This window comes from Moschus berezovskii, chromosome 4 (genome assembly GCF_049115385.1).
Source record: "Moschus berezovskii isolate FMDL1 chromosome 4, NW_MosBer_1.0, whole genome shotgun sequence".
NCBI lineage: Eukaryota > Metazoa > Chordata > Mammalia > Artiodactyla > Moschidae > Moschus > Moschus berezovskii.
In genome coordinates, this window is record NC_142463.1 from 126,622,033 (window position 1) to 126,637,215 (window position 15,183).

Here is a 15,183-nt window from a genome sequence, read left to right on the forward strand (position 1 = left end):
TCGCTCGTGCAGTCCCTGGTAAGTCAGGTCTCCTTTAGTTTTGTTAGAGGAACATCGTGATTACTCTCGATGCGTGGAATGGGAATAGGGTTTCACCTTAAGTTGAGTCCATAAAGTGTTTTCTCCTCTCCAGTGGGGAGAGCTATGTCAGGGAATGTCTTGAGTCGCATAAAGGGTGTTCAGTACGCATTCGAGTTTCATGCGTCAATTTGGGATTTCTCTTGAGACTCTGCAGGGGAAATATTCGTCATCACACCTTGAGTGCAGAATCTTGTGGTTTTTCTCGAGTTGCTGCGAGAAGCTTGGGGTCCTTCTCGAGTTGGACAGGTACATCAGGAATTCGCTCATGTAGTCCCTGGGAAGTCAGGATTACTTTCGTTTTGTTAGGGGAGCAGCGGGAGTTCCCTTGAGGCATGGAATGGGAATAGGCCCTCATCTAACGTTGAGTCCATAAATTGTGTTCTCCTCTCAAGTGGGGAGAGCTATGTCAGGGAAAGTCTTGAGTCACATAAAGGGTGTTCAGTACGCATTCGAGTTTCAAGCGTTAATGTGGGATTTCTCTTGAGACTCTGTGGGCGAAATATTCGTCATCCCACCTTGAGTGCAGAATCTTGTGGTTTTTCTCGAATTGTGGCAGGAAGCTTGGGGTCCTTCTCGAATTGCGACAGGGACCTCAGGAACTCGCTCGGGTAGTCCCTGGGAAGTCAAGTTTCCTTTCGTTTTGGTAGGGGTCATCGGGATTACTCTCGAGGCGTGGAATGGGAATAGGGCCTCATCTAAAGTTGAGTCCATAAATTCTGTTCTCCTCTCAAGTGTGGAGAGCTGTGTCAGGGAATGTCTTGAGTCGCCTAAAGGGTGTGAAATTCCCGTTTGAGTTTCAAGCGGGAATGTGGGATTTCTCTTGAGACTCTGCAGTGGAAAATTCCTCATCTCCCATTGATGGGATAATTTTGTCGTGTTTCTCGATTTCTGGCGGGAAGCTTGGGGTTCTTCTCACGTTGCGACTGGGATCTCAGGAACTCGCTCGTGTTGCCCCAGGGAAGTCAGGTCTCCTATCTTGTTGGAAGGGGAACTTCGGGATTACTCTCGAGCCATTAAATGGGAATAGGGCCTCATCTCGAGTTGAGTCCCTAAATTTTGTGCTCCTCTCCAGTGTGGACGGCTATGTTAGGGAACTTTTTGAGTCACATAAATGGTGTCATGTACCCATTCAAGTTTCAAGCGGTAATGCGGGATTTCTCTTGAGATTCCACAGAAGAAATGTTTCTCATCTCGTATTGATGGGGGAACATTTTCATTTTTCTCGAGTTGCAGCAGAAAGTTAGGGGATCCCCTCGATTTGCGACGGGGACCTCACGAACTCGCTCGTGTTGCCCCAGGTAAGTCAGGTCTCCTGTCATGTTGGAAGGGGAACCTCGGGATTCCTCTCGAGGCACAGCAGGGGAATAGGGCCGCATCTAGTGTTGAGTCCGTCAACTGTGTGTTCCTTGTTTGTGAGGACAGGGATCTCGGGGTTGGTCTCAAAATTCACCTGGGATATCAGGCCTCATCTCATGTTAAGATATCGAACTGCGCTTTCTTCTCGAGTAGTAAAACAGGTGTTAGGTCACATTAGATTTGAATTTTTACCTGGAGATTTTATGCTCTGCGAGTCAGGTGTCCACTCATCCTGTGAATTGATACTCGAGGATACATTTGAATCTGTGCAGTAGAATCAGACAATATCTAGAGTGGGTGTTGACATACGTAACTTTTCCATTTCTGTTTTGAAACCTGGGGATCCTCCTGAGTTTCAACGTGGTACACGCCTCCTCGTACTCTGTGACTGGAACATCTGAATTCAATTCCAGAGAAAGCAGAGGAATCGACTCTCATCTGGAAATGAGGACTGTAAAACAGGACAAGTTGTCAGTGTGGCAGGTAACTCGGTGTTCCTCTCGATTGGCCTGTGCTTGTCGGTTTAATTTTTGAGTCGCATAGAGGATGTTAAGTAGTAACCTGTCGAGTTTCAAGCGGGAATGTGGAATTTCTCTTGCGAATCTGTAACGGAAATGGTCTTCATCTCGCCTTGAGGGCAGAATCTTGTGGTTTTTCTCGATTTGCCGCGGGAAGCTTGGGTTCCAACTCACGTTGGGCCATGGACGTCTGGAACTCACTCCTATTGCTTCAGGGATGAGAGGTCTCCTTTGTGTTGGAAGGGGAACTTCAGGATTACTCTGGGGCCCTTAAATGGGAATAGGACCTCATCTCGTGTTGAATCCATAAACTGTGTGCTCCTCTCCAGTGGGGACATCTATGTTGGGAACTTTTTGAGTCACATAAAGTGTGTCAAGTACCCGTTCGAGTTTCAAACGGGAATGTGCAATTTCTCTTCAGATTCTGCAGCAGGAATGTTCCTCATCTCCAATTGATGGGGTATTTCTCGCTTTCCTCAAGTGGCGGCAGAAAGCTTGGGGTTCCTCTCAATTTGCGACGGGGTCCTTAGTAACTCGCTCGCGTTGTCCCAGGGAAGTTAGCTGTCCTTTACTGTTGGAAGGGGAAACTCAGGATTCCTCACGAGGCGCCGGAGAGGAATAGGGCGGTATGTAGTGTTGTGTATGTAAATTGTGTGCTCCACTTCAATGTGGACAGCTATGTCGGGGAAGTTTCTGGGTCGCATAAAGTGTGTCTAGTACCCATTCGACTTTCAAGCGGAATGTGGGATTTCTCTTGAGACTCTGCAGCGGAAAAGATCTTCATCTCACTTTGAGGGGAAATTTTGTGGTGTTTCTCGATTTGTGGCGGGAAGCTTGGGGTTCTTCTCGAGTTGCGACCTCAGGAACTCACTCGTGTTCCCCCACAGAAATCAGGTCTCCTATCCTGTCGGAAAGGGAACCCCGGGATTCCTCTCGAGGTGCAGCAGAGGAATAGGGCCTCAGCTAGCTTTAGGTCAGACAACTGTGTGTTCCTTGACAGAGGTGACAGGGATCTCGTGGTTGCTTTCAAAATTCACCTGGGGAGTCAGGCCTCGTCTTTTGTTCAGACATGTGACTGCGCTTTTTCGCGAGTTGTAAAATGGGTGTTAGGCCACGTTAGAGTTGAATGTGTACCTGGAAATAGTATGCTCGGCGTGTCAGGTCTCCACTCGTCTTGTGAGTTGATAATCGAGGACGCATGTGAATCTGTTCAGGAGAATCAGACAATATCTCGAGTGGCTGGTGACATCCGTACCTTTTCCATTTGTGTTTTGAAAACCTGGGGATCCTCCTGAGTTTCAGCGAGGTACACGCTTCCTCGTACTTTGTGACTGGATCGTCCGGATTCCATTCCACAGAAAGCAGAGGAATCGACTCACATCTGGAAAAGAGGACTGGAAAACGGGTTAATTTGTCAGTGTTGCAGGAAACTCGGGGTTCCTCTAAATTGGTACTGTGTATATCATAAAGTTTAAAGTTTAATTTTTGAGTCGCATAAAGGATGTTAAGTAACCTTTTGAGATTCAAGAGTTAATGTGGAATTTCACTTGAGAATCTCAAAGGAAATGTTCCTCATCTCGCCTTGAGGGCAGAATGCTGTGGTTTTTCTTGAGATGCGGCGAGAAGCTTGGGCTCCCTCTCGAGTCGAGCCGGGGACGTCAGGAACTCGCTCGTGTTGCTTCAGGGAAGTCAGGTCCCCTTTGTGTTGGAAGGGGAACTTCTGGATTACTCTCTCGAGCCGTTAAATGGGAATAGGACCTCATCTCGAGTTGAATCCATAAATTGTGTGCTCCTCTCCAGTGGGGACGGCTATGGTAGTGAACTTTTAGAGGCGCATAAAGGGTGTCAAGTACCCGTTCGAGTTTCAAGAGGGAATGTGAGATTTCTCTTGAGATTCTGCAGCATTATTGTTCCTCATCTCTCATTGATGGGGGAACGTTGTCATTTTTCTCGAATTGCGGCAGAAAGCTTGGGGTTCCTCTCGAGTTGCGTCGGGGATCTCAGGAACTCGTTTGCGTTGTGCCAGGGAAGTTAGGTCTCCTTTCGTGTTGGAAGGGAAACATCGGGATTCTTCTTGAGTCACGTTAGAGGAATAGGGCCACATCTAGTGTTGTGTACGTAAATTGTGTTCTCCTCTTCAATGTGGACGGCTATGTTGGGGAAGTTTATGGGTCGCATAATGAGTCTCAAGTACCCGTTCGAGTTTCAAATGGGAATGTGGGATTTCTCTTGAGACTCTGTAGCAGAAATATTCCTCATCTCGCATTAAGGGGATAATTTTGTGGTGTTTCTCGAGTTGCGGCGGGAATCCTGGGGTTCTTCTCGAGTTGCGACAGGGACCTCAGGAACTCGCTCGTGTTGCACTAGGGAAATCAGGTCCCCTATCATGTTGGAAGGGGAACCTCGGGATTCCTCTATAAGGAGCAGCAGAGGAATCGGGCCACATCTAGCATTGAGTCGGTCAACGGTTTGTTATTTTACAGTTGCGACAGGGATCTTGCTGTTGTTGCGGGGGAAATGACACAAAGACAAGACACACAAAAGACAGACAAAGACACAACTCCGGCCGGAGGAAAAATTCTGCTCAAGCCCCCTTGCGGTTTATTTTTATACCCTGGTAGCTGGACACATACCAAAATCTAAGCAATGCATTTTTCTACCAAATAAGGACAAAAAGCCAAGCACATTTCAAGGACGGCGGGAAGGAAGGGAGGAAGTGACAACATCATGTTTATTACGAAGCCTGCCGAGAACTCCAGCCTCTTCCTTATTTTTAAGGAGCTCATGTTCCCTCGTATGCAAGCGGACCATTAACCTTGGATACTGTGTGCAGGCTTCCTGGCAGAACATCCTGTTTCAAGCATGCTCTGCCCAAGCAGAGAGTCTTGTTTGCAGGCTTCCTTAACCATTCTTTCTCGTGGTCACTGTCGGGCTCCTACATTTCCCCCTTCTTTCTGAGAGGCAGTAGCAAGCTGTAAGGCGGCAATAATGCATTGTCTGTCCTTTTTTAGTTGTTGCCTTCTCCACCAGCACCGGAAGACTAGAATAATAACACAGCATAATAGTATTATGAACAAAGTATTCCCAAAGTAGTTCCAATTAGAGTAGATACATGCCCAAAAAGATTCAAATTTTTCATCCCTTCCTGCAAATCCTTTAACAGATTGGACCCAGTAATATCAGGTAGCGTATTGCTAAATGTATACAAAATTTGTTGCTCTAATTCCATAATTTCCCGGGTAAGGTTTTGATGCCCTGTTAAAGACCGTTTCACCTTTTCCCAACCCTCACTAATGTTGAAAAGCACAGGTGTTATACATAACTGAGAGGAGTTCCAATCACATTTCAACACACTTCTTGTGGATAAGACAGTTAATTGATCCCCAAGCCAAGAAACAATATGTTGAAGGTTGTGCACATAATTTGCAAGTTGGGTATCCAAATCTCGTTATTGTTGCCATAATAAATGAGAGTCTTTATGCCATTCCCGCAGAAAGTGTGCTGTGTGGATTCCTTGATGCAAAGCAAGTCCAGCCATGGCAGCGGTTGTAGTAACTGAAGCCACTGCAAGAACTGAAGCTATGATTACTCCAAGCATGCGTCGGGATCAATGAAGCAAAGTCTGTACAGCAGTCACCAAATGAGACATAGCAAAAGAGTCTGACCAAGGTCTTGTCAAACTTACAGGTAGCCATACTTCGGTTTGAGTTTTAACAACCACCATAGAAAACTTAGAATTGCGATTTTGTGTGTCAAAATTTTTCCACCATGATTGATTTACACATTGTGTTAAATTACAATGATTACACGATATAGATCCCTCAGTTGCATTTCAAGTCCAATTCCCATACAACAATGCAAAGGTGTATTTTAAACAAGCCAAAGCAGAATAAGATTTATTAATATGCAAGTTAACATGTAAGGGACCTGAACTGTCACTTGTATCCAAAGTATAGTTTTCCGACCATATAGTGAGATTCCCGGAAACTGCCCACCATTTCCAAATATTCCCTTGGAAGTGGGGATACCCTAACAATTGCAACTGAGGCGGAATGAGTCCAAACTGCTGCCATTTTACGGTTTCATTACCGTTATCCATTAAAGTGCCAATAATTCGATGTTATTTGAGAGTTTTGTTAGACCATTTTTCCAAAATTTGGCTATGATCAGGGCTCTTATCTACAATAACAAATCCAGAATAGGTCATGACTTTGAAACGCCAATGACCTTGGCAACTTTCCCATTCCAAAGATTCTAGAGAAGAAATAAAAAATTTAGAAGGGCATAATGGTTTAAAGGTATCAGAATGATGACTCATTGGTGTCTTAGAGTTTTTGAATCCCCTGGTGGAAATAAGCACAGTAAAGACAGCAGGATGATAATTATTATATTATACCCCCCAGGTATTATAAGAGTGATGATTGTGCTTTTTTGTAGAAAGGCAAAAGGGTTGTCCTCTAATGTACAAGGGGAGGCCCTCCACTGCAACAGTAACATTATTTATGTTATATTGATTATTATGGTGATACAAATGCTCAATTTCTCCACACGCGGGTGGTGGGAAGAATGCAGTTTCATTGGTGCATACCTATACTTCAGGTTCACCCCAAGAGACAGCTCTCACAAGAGGAGGATTAGGAACATAAGCCCAATAAGTATATTCTATCGCTTGCGCATACATTACCTGACAGGTAACCAGAGCCATCATAGCCAACAGCCAATTAGTAGGATTGAGAGGTTGACCAGCATTAACAAGGGTTTTTTCACCCTCCTGTGTAAGCTTCTTCAGTTGCCCCCATGTTGGAAGGGACGCAGATAGGGTAGGGAAAGTAAAGCTCCGCTGTGCAGAAAGCTCTTCAAATTTTCGCACAAAGTGGTCATCCATGATGAATCTTGATCAACCGAGTTGGTGTCCAAAACCTAAAATTATCAACAGATGTGAAAGCATAACCTCGTCCTAAATATATCAGTGATGCTGGAACGCAACCTTTTTATCTTTATACCAAAGGAGTGTATTCAAGATCTTCCTATCCTCATCTTTTCTTCGAAAATGCAATTCTGCTGCTGATAGAATTTCTTTGCGTCAAATATTCAAAAAAATTAAAGTAAGTAAAGTTTTGAGAAATCTGTATGCAGGTCAGGAAGCAACAGTTAGAACTAGACATGGAACAACAGACTGGTTCCAAATAGGAAAAGGTGTACATCAAGGTTGTATATGGTCACCTTGCTTATTTAACTTCTATGCAGAGTACATCATGAGGAACGCTGGGCTGGAAGAAGCACAAGCTGGAATCAAGATTGCTGGGAGAAATATCAATAACCTCAGATATGCAGATGACACTACCCTTATGGCAGAAAGTGAAGAGGAACTCAAAAGCCTCTTGATGAAAGTGAAAGAGGAGAGTGAAAAGGTTGGTTTGAAGCTCAACATTCAGAAAACAATGATCATGGCATCTGGTCCCATCTCTTCATGGGAAATAGATGGAAAAACAGTGGAAACAGTGTCAGACTTTGTTTTTTTGGGCTCCAAAATCACTGCAGATGCTGTTTGCAGCCATGAAATTAAAAGACGCTTGCTCCTTGGAAGGAAAGTTATGACCAACCTTGATAGTATATTAAAAAGCAGAGACATTACTTTGCCAACCAAGGTCCGTCTAGTCAAGGCAATGGTTTTTCCCGTGGTCATGTATGGATGTGAGAGCTGGACTGTGAAGAAGGCCGATTGCTGAAGAATCGATGCTTTTGAAATGTGGTGTTGGAGAAGACTCTTGAGAGTCCCTTATACTGCAAGGAGATCCAACCAGTCCATTCTAAAGGAGATCAATCCTGGATGTTCATTGGAGGGACTGATGCTAAAGCTGAAACTCCAATATTTTGGCCACCTCATGCGACGAGTTGACTCACTGGAAAAGACTCTGATGCTGGGAAAGGTTGGGGGCGGGAGGAGAAGGGGACGACGGAGAATGAGATGGCTGGATGGCATCACCGACTCTGTGGACATGAGTTTGAGTGAACTCCAGGAGTTGGTGATGGACAGGGAGGCCTGGCGTGCTGTGATTCATGGGATCGCGGAGAGTCGGACACGACTGAGCGACTGAACTGAACTGAACTGAACTGAAAGTTTTATTCAAGATATCTTTTGGTTTCATAAATCTCTCCTGTTCCCTTTTTTTAGTTTTTTCAATATATTTACGTAAATTACGATTAGCACTTTCAATGGTAGCTTGTGCTTGACTATTATAAGGGATGTCAAAAGTATGAGTTATATGATATTGGATAAAAAGTGAGCTAATTTAGCCGATTGGTAAGCAGGTGCATTATCAGGTTTTAATTCAATTGGTATTCCCATAATTGAAAAACAAGATAATAAATGAGTAATAGCAGCGTCATTTTTTTTTTCAGAATGTAATGCAGTAGCCCATTGGAAATGTGTGCATGTATCTATAGTATGATGGACACATTTTTGTTGCCCAAAAGATGAAATAAAAATTAGATCCATTTGCCATATCTGATTTGCTTGTAGTCTTCTTATGTTGACACCTGGTTGGGTAAATGATAAAGTAAAAGGCGCACATTTGGGACATGAGCGAACAATATTTTCAGCTTGTTTTTGAGCAATATCATAAGATATTTTTAATCCTTTAGAGTTAGTGTGTGGCAGATGATGCTCTTGTTTTGCTACTTTTATATGATAAAGTAATGCATGAATTGCAGCATTTCCGAAGGACAAGGGTCCAGGAAGGGCGGAATGAGCATGGATAGGAGTAAAGAAAATTGATTTTGAATGTTGTAGAAGCAATTGCTGCACCTGATAAAACAATTTATCAATATCTGTCTTAAGAGTTATAGGCAGGGAAACTTGAGGAAGTTGAAGACAAGAGAGAACAGCATATCGAGAATTTGAAACAATATTAACAGGAAGTTGAGGAAAATCTTGCAAAACTAAATAAATAGCCCACAACTCAGCAGGCTGTGCAGAGGAGAATGAATGGGGAAGAACTTTAGAACGTTCAAAAGTAAAATGTCCAGCGGTGTTTTTATTTGCATCAGTAAAAACAGTGGGTCTTTTAACTGGAACATCTGAAATCGGAGATTTCATGGCGTTGGCTCAAAGAAAATCAATCAATTTAGATGACGGATAATCATTCGAAAATGAACCAGGAAATGAAGCAAGGGAGATTTGCCAATTTTTATTAAATTGTAAACATAGAGATATCTGAGCATTTGTTAATTGAATGAAAATTTGGTGTGTTTTTTTTTCCTGATAATTGTAAAATACGATTGTGACCCTTTTGTATAAGAAAGGCTAATTTATCCATATATATATATAGTTAATTTTTTAGAGGCACTATTAGGTAAATAAACTATTTTATTAATCCTTTTCCTTGAGCAATTGCACCAGATGGAGAATGAGGGGTATGAAATATTACGAATGCAATAGGTTGAGACGCAGAAATATATGTTAAAAAACCATCATTTAATCTTTGTTCAACAAACTGAAGCTCTTGCAAAGCCAAGGGGGTTAAGAATCGGGGACTATAAAAAGCTGTGTCTCCTTTTAAAGTAGAAAATAAGTGTTGTAATTGATAAGTAGGAATCCCAAGTACCGAGTGAAGCCAATTAATATCTCCTCATAATTTCTGGAAGTCATTTAAAGTTTTTAAATGGTATCTTTTAATTTGCAAATTTTGAGGCCAAATTTGGTGTTGTTCTAATATGGTCCTCAAATAAGAAATGGGAAAATCCTTTTGAATTTTCTCTGGCGCTATCAGCAAGTTACATTATTTCAAAGCTTCCTGTACTTTTCAGAAGAATTTATCACGTTCAGCGATACAGGGAACTGCCAATGAATGATCATCCATATGATAATAGAGAATATAATTAGGATATTCTTGACGGATAGATTGTAAGGAACGAGCTACAAACTCTTGATATAAGGTAGGACTATATATCATTCCCTGTGGCAAGACTGTCCAATGGTAGTGCTTAATGGGCTGAGCGTGATTAAGAACAAGAACCGTGAAAGCAAATTTATCTCTATCTTGTAATTGTAAGGGAATAGTAAAAGAAAAAAAAAACAATCTTTAAGATCTAATACCCTTAAAGACCAATTTTATGGAAAAAGAGCAGGAGAAGGAAGGCCCAACTGTAAGGCTCCCATGGGTTTAATACATTTATTAACCTTCTCTTTAATCAGTCAACATTTTCCATTTTTCAGATTTCTTTTTTTATAACAAATACAGGAGAATTCCAAGGGGAAGTAGAAGGCTCTGTATGGCCAAGTTGAAGTTGTTTGTTATTAATTACTCTAAGACCTCGAGCATCATTTTTGGAAATGGCCACTGCTCAACGCATTTAGGAGTATTAATTATCCATTTTAATGAGAGTGCTCGAGGAGTTTGAGCAGTGGCGATTAGTTTCCCGACGGAATGCTTTCAGAGGCTCCCATGGGAGAGGGAATATCTCTTCCCCATATATTAATAGGTATACTAACAATATAAAAAGTGACAAAACTGTTTTTCTATTATGGAACTGGCATTGTAAAGGACGAGTACTTTTTCAAACATCTGCAGTGGAGCCTATTCCGGTCAACATTAGAGGACTCTTTTCTTTGCTCCAATCTTGGGGCCGTTGTTGGGAAGATATGACTGAAACATCTGCCCCGGTGTCTATTAGCCCTTCAAAGTTCTTTCCTTCTATGGTCAAGGAATGGACAGGACGAGAATCCTTGATGAGCATCTCCCAAAATATATGTTGCCCAGTACTTCTAAAACCTCCTGACCTTTCATAAGGAAGAGCAGAAAATGGTAGATAAGATAAAAGAAGTACTTGTGCTATACGTTCTCCAGGCAATAGTGAAATTGTAACAGAAGTAGAGACCAAAATTAAAATTTCTCCAACAAAATCAGAGTCTATTACTCAAGGAATTATGGTTAGGCCTCTTAGAGCGGCACTATTGCGGCCCAGTATTAAGCCAAAAGTGCCTTTAGACAATGGGCCAAATACGTTTGTTCTTAATTTAAAAATGCCACAGCCCGGAGACAAAAGAATATTTTCAGCGAGAGGCAAATCAGCAGCAGCTCTTCTTGAAGTTGCAGAGCGTAAATCTGACACCATTAGAGGTTTGGTTTTTCCTGTTGTAGTGGTCATCTCTAAGGGTTGTTGGGAAACAAAGGAGTTACTTGAGGAGCAGGAGGCATGGTTAATTGCATCCCCGGCATTGATCCTGGGACCCAGGGACTGAGGCACGCTAAGTAGTTTCCGAATGTGTGTTACCAATAGGATTGCCATATTTATTAGTTTTAGAGAGGCATTCATTGGTCCAATGAAGCCCTTTACCACATTGGCGGCAAAGCCCATGGGGCTTATTTTGTTTTGTATATCCTTGTTTTGCCTTTATTTTTTTGCTATCCTTTTTCATATAGCCAGTTTTCCCACAATGGTAACAATTTTTGCCCTTAGAGGGCTTCATAGCTTGAGCCATGGCAGTAGCAAAAACAGTAGCACTATGTTCAGTTCCTCCCACTCCCGAACAAGCTCTAATATATTTAGCTATGGAAGACCCCTGTCCCCTTAAAGGACCTAAAACACGTTTACATTCCGGGTTTGCATTTTCGAAAGCAAGTGTTTGTAAAAGTATCTCTGAAATTTCATCACGTCCAACAGCCCCTCAATAGCCACCCACAATCTAGCAAGAAAATCAGTATAAGGTTCACTGGGTCCTTGTAAAGTTTTTGTGAAAGAAGGCTGAGTGTGGCCAGTAGGTACAATACGGCGCCAAGCCCTAAGAAATACTTGGCGCACCTGTTGTAAATCCTGGTCAGAATATTGAGCCTGATCTCTTAAGGCTCGAAATTGTCATTCTCCCATCAATTTACCTTCTAAAGGACCAGGAGGGTTCTGTCCCTCATTAATTTGAGCCTGTGTTTGGGCTTTTTCTTCTCACCAACTCTTTAATTGCAACCACTGGGATCCTTTAAGCAGAGCCTGGGCTATGGACTCCAAATCGAAGGGAAGAATCAATTTTGTCTTCTCTACAGAATCTAACATAGCTAATACAAAAGGGGATTTGGGACCATATTGAGCAACAGCAGCTTTAAGATCCTTGAAAAATTTATATTTAAAAGGCGAATATTGAACATTAACCATATTGTTGGGAGCTGCTTGCCATTGAATTGGAAATAACTGTGGAGGATCTGTAAAACCACCAGAGGGCACAGGGATATCATCATCATAAAACATGGACTCGGGAAATAAGAAAGAGGACCCCTCTTGGCCTACATCTGGAGAACTATGCGATACCGGAAAAAGAGAAGCATAGGGAGGGGCTGTAGGAGTAGGAACTCTCTTTGTTCCTTCATTCTGTGTTTTCCACCATTGTTGAGAATTTCGGGTCACTTCATCAACATCGTCGTTCCCTTCGGACGACGAGGAGAAATCACTAGCACTATCAGATTTGGTGTCTGATTTCCCATCCCTGGAATGAAAAGCAGTGGCCATGGAAGCGTCATTTAAAGCGGCACCATTTGATTTTTTTGTTTGTTTGTTTCTCAATAGGACTTCCTCATAAATTACCTCAGATTTTGTAGATTTAGTTTCACTATCGGTGGAAAACAATGCAAGTGCTTGAGTGATAGCACTACATAGAGTCCACCATTTCAAAAGAATTATGTTACCCTTCTGATGCTGTTGCCGTAATATTTTCTGTATTAATTTCCATTCCTTTAAGTTTAATTGTACTTTAGGTTGACACTTAAACCAATAACAATGCTGCTCCACAAGGGGAAATAGCTCCGATAAACGACGACTAGATGTCTTTACCCCAATGGAGTGGAGAAGTCCTTTGACTAGCTCCATGTATTGTGCCTTTGCTGATGGGGAATTCCCCATAATTCTCCCGAAAGTTCCCCTGCCTTGGACCTACAATGCCCAAGGGGGTACTCACCCTTTCGGTTTCGCTTGGGCCCCACGTTGGGCGCCAGATGTTGTGGGCTAAATGACACAAAGACAAGACACACAAAAGACAGACAAAGACACAACTCCGGCCAGAGGTAAAATTCTGCGCAAGCCCCCTTGCGGTTTAATTTTATACCCCGGTAGCTGGGCACATACCAAAATCTAAGCAATGCATTCTTCTACCAAATAAGGACAAAAAACTAAGCACATTTCAAGGACAGGAGGAACAGAGGGAGGAAGTGACCACATCATGTTTACTACAAAGCCTGCCCCAGAACTCCAGCCTCTTCCTTTTTTTTAAGGAGGGCATGTTCCCTCGTATGAGAGCGGAACATTAACCTTGGATATTTTGTGCAGGCTTCCTGGAAGAACATCCTGTTTGCAAGCATGCTCTGCCCAAGCAGAGAGTCTTGTTTGCAGGCACATCTCTGCTTCCTTAACCATTCTCTCTTGTGGTCACTGTCGGGCTCCTAAACGCGGTTGCTCTCAAAATTTTCCAGGGGATTCATCTCTTGTCTCTTGTTCAGACATGGAACTGCGCTTTCTTCTCGAGTTGTAAAACGGGTCTTAGGCCCCATGAGAGTTGATTTAGTAACTGAAGATTGTATGGAGTACGCTCAGGGAGTCAGGTCTCCACTCGTTTTCTGAGTTGATACTTAAGGCTACATTTGAATCTGTGCAGTAGAATCAGACAATATTTCCAGTGGGTGGTGACATCCGTACCTTTTCCATTTGTGTGTTGAAAACCTGGGGATCCTCCCGAGTTTCAAATTGGTACCCGCCTCCTCGTACTGTGCGACCAGAACATCCGGATTCCATTCCAGAGAAAGTAGAGGAATCGACTCTCTCATCTGGAAAAGAGGACTGGAAAACGGGGCAATTTGTCACTGTGGCAGGAAACTCGGTATTCCGCTGGATTGGGGCTGTGTATGTCGGTTTAATTTTTGAGTCGCATAAAGGATGTTCAGTAACCTGTCGAGTTTCAAGTGGGAATGGGGAATTTCTCTTGTGAAGTTGCAACGGAAATGTTCCTCATCTCGCCTTGAGGGCAGAATCTTGTGGTTTTTCTTGAGATGCGGCAGGAAGCTTGGGGTCCCTCTCGAGTTGGGCTAGGGACCGCAGGAACTCTCTTGTGTTTCTTCAGGGAAGTCTGGTGCCCTTTTGTGTTGGAAGTGGAACTTTGGGATTACTCTCGAGCCGTTAAATGGGCTTAAGGCCTCATCTTGAGTTGAGTCCGTAAATTGTGTGCTCTTCTCCAGTGGGGACGGCTATGTAAGGGAGATTTTTGAGTCGCATAAAGGGTGTCAAATACCTCTTCGAGTTTCAACTAGAAATGTGGGATTTCTCTTGAGATTCTGCAGCAGAAAATTTCCTCATCTCGCATAGATGGGGGAACTTTGTCGTTTTTCAGGAGTTGAGGCGGAAAGCTTTGGGTTCCTCTCGAGTTGCTATGGGAACGTCAGGAACTCACTCGTGTTGTCCCAAGGAAGTTGGGTCTCTTTGCTGTTGGAAGGGGAACCTCAGGATTCATCTAGAGGCGGGGGAGAAGATTAGGGTCGTTATCTAGTGTTGTGTAGGAAAATTGTGTGCTCCACATCAATGTGGATGGCTATGTTGGGGAATTTTTTGAGTCGCATAAAGGGTTTCAAGTACCCGTTCGAATTTCAAGCGGGAATGTGGGGTTTCTCTTGAGATTCTGCAGCGGAAAATTTCCTCATCTCGCATTGAGGGCATAATTTTTTGGTGTTTCACGAGTGCGGCGGGAAGCATTGGGTTCTTCTCGAGTTGTGACGGGGACCTCAGGAAATCCCTCGTGTTGCCCCAGGGAAGTCAGGTTTCCTATCGTGTTGAAAGGTGAACCTCCGGATTCCTCTCGAGGCGCAGCAGAGGAATAAGGCGGCATTTAGTGTTGATTCATTCAACTGTGTGTTCTTTCCCAGTGGCAACAAGTATATCGGGGTTGCTCTCAAAATTCACCTGGAGAATCAGGCCTCGTCTATTGTTCAGACATCGAACTGCACTTTCTTCTCGAGTTGTAAAATGGGTGTTACGCCACATTAGAGTTGAATTTGTACCTGGAGATTGTATCGAGTATGCTCGGGGAGTCAGATCTCCACTCGTCTTATGAGTTGATACTCGAGGATACATTTGAATCTGTGCAGTAGAATCAGACAATATCTCAAGTGGGTTTTGACATCCGTACCTTTTCCATTTGTGTTTTGAAAACCTGGGGATCCTCCTGAGTTTCAAGGCGGTACCCACCTCCTCGTAC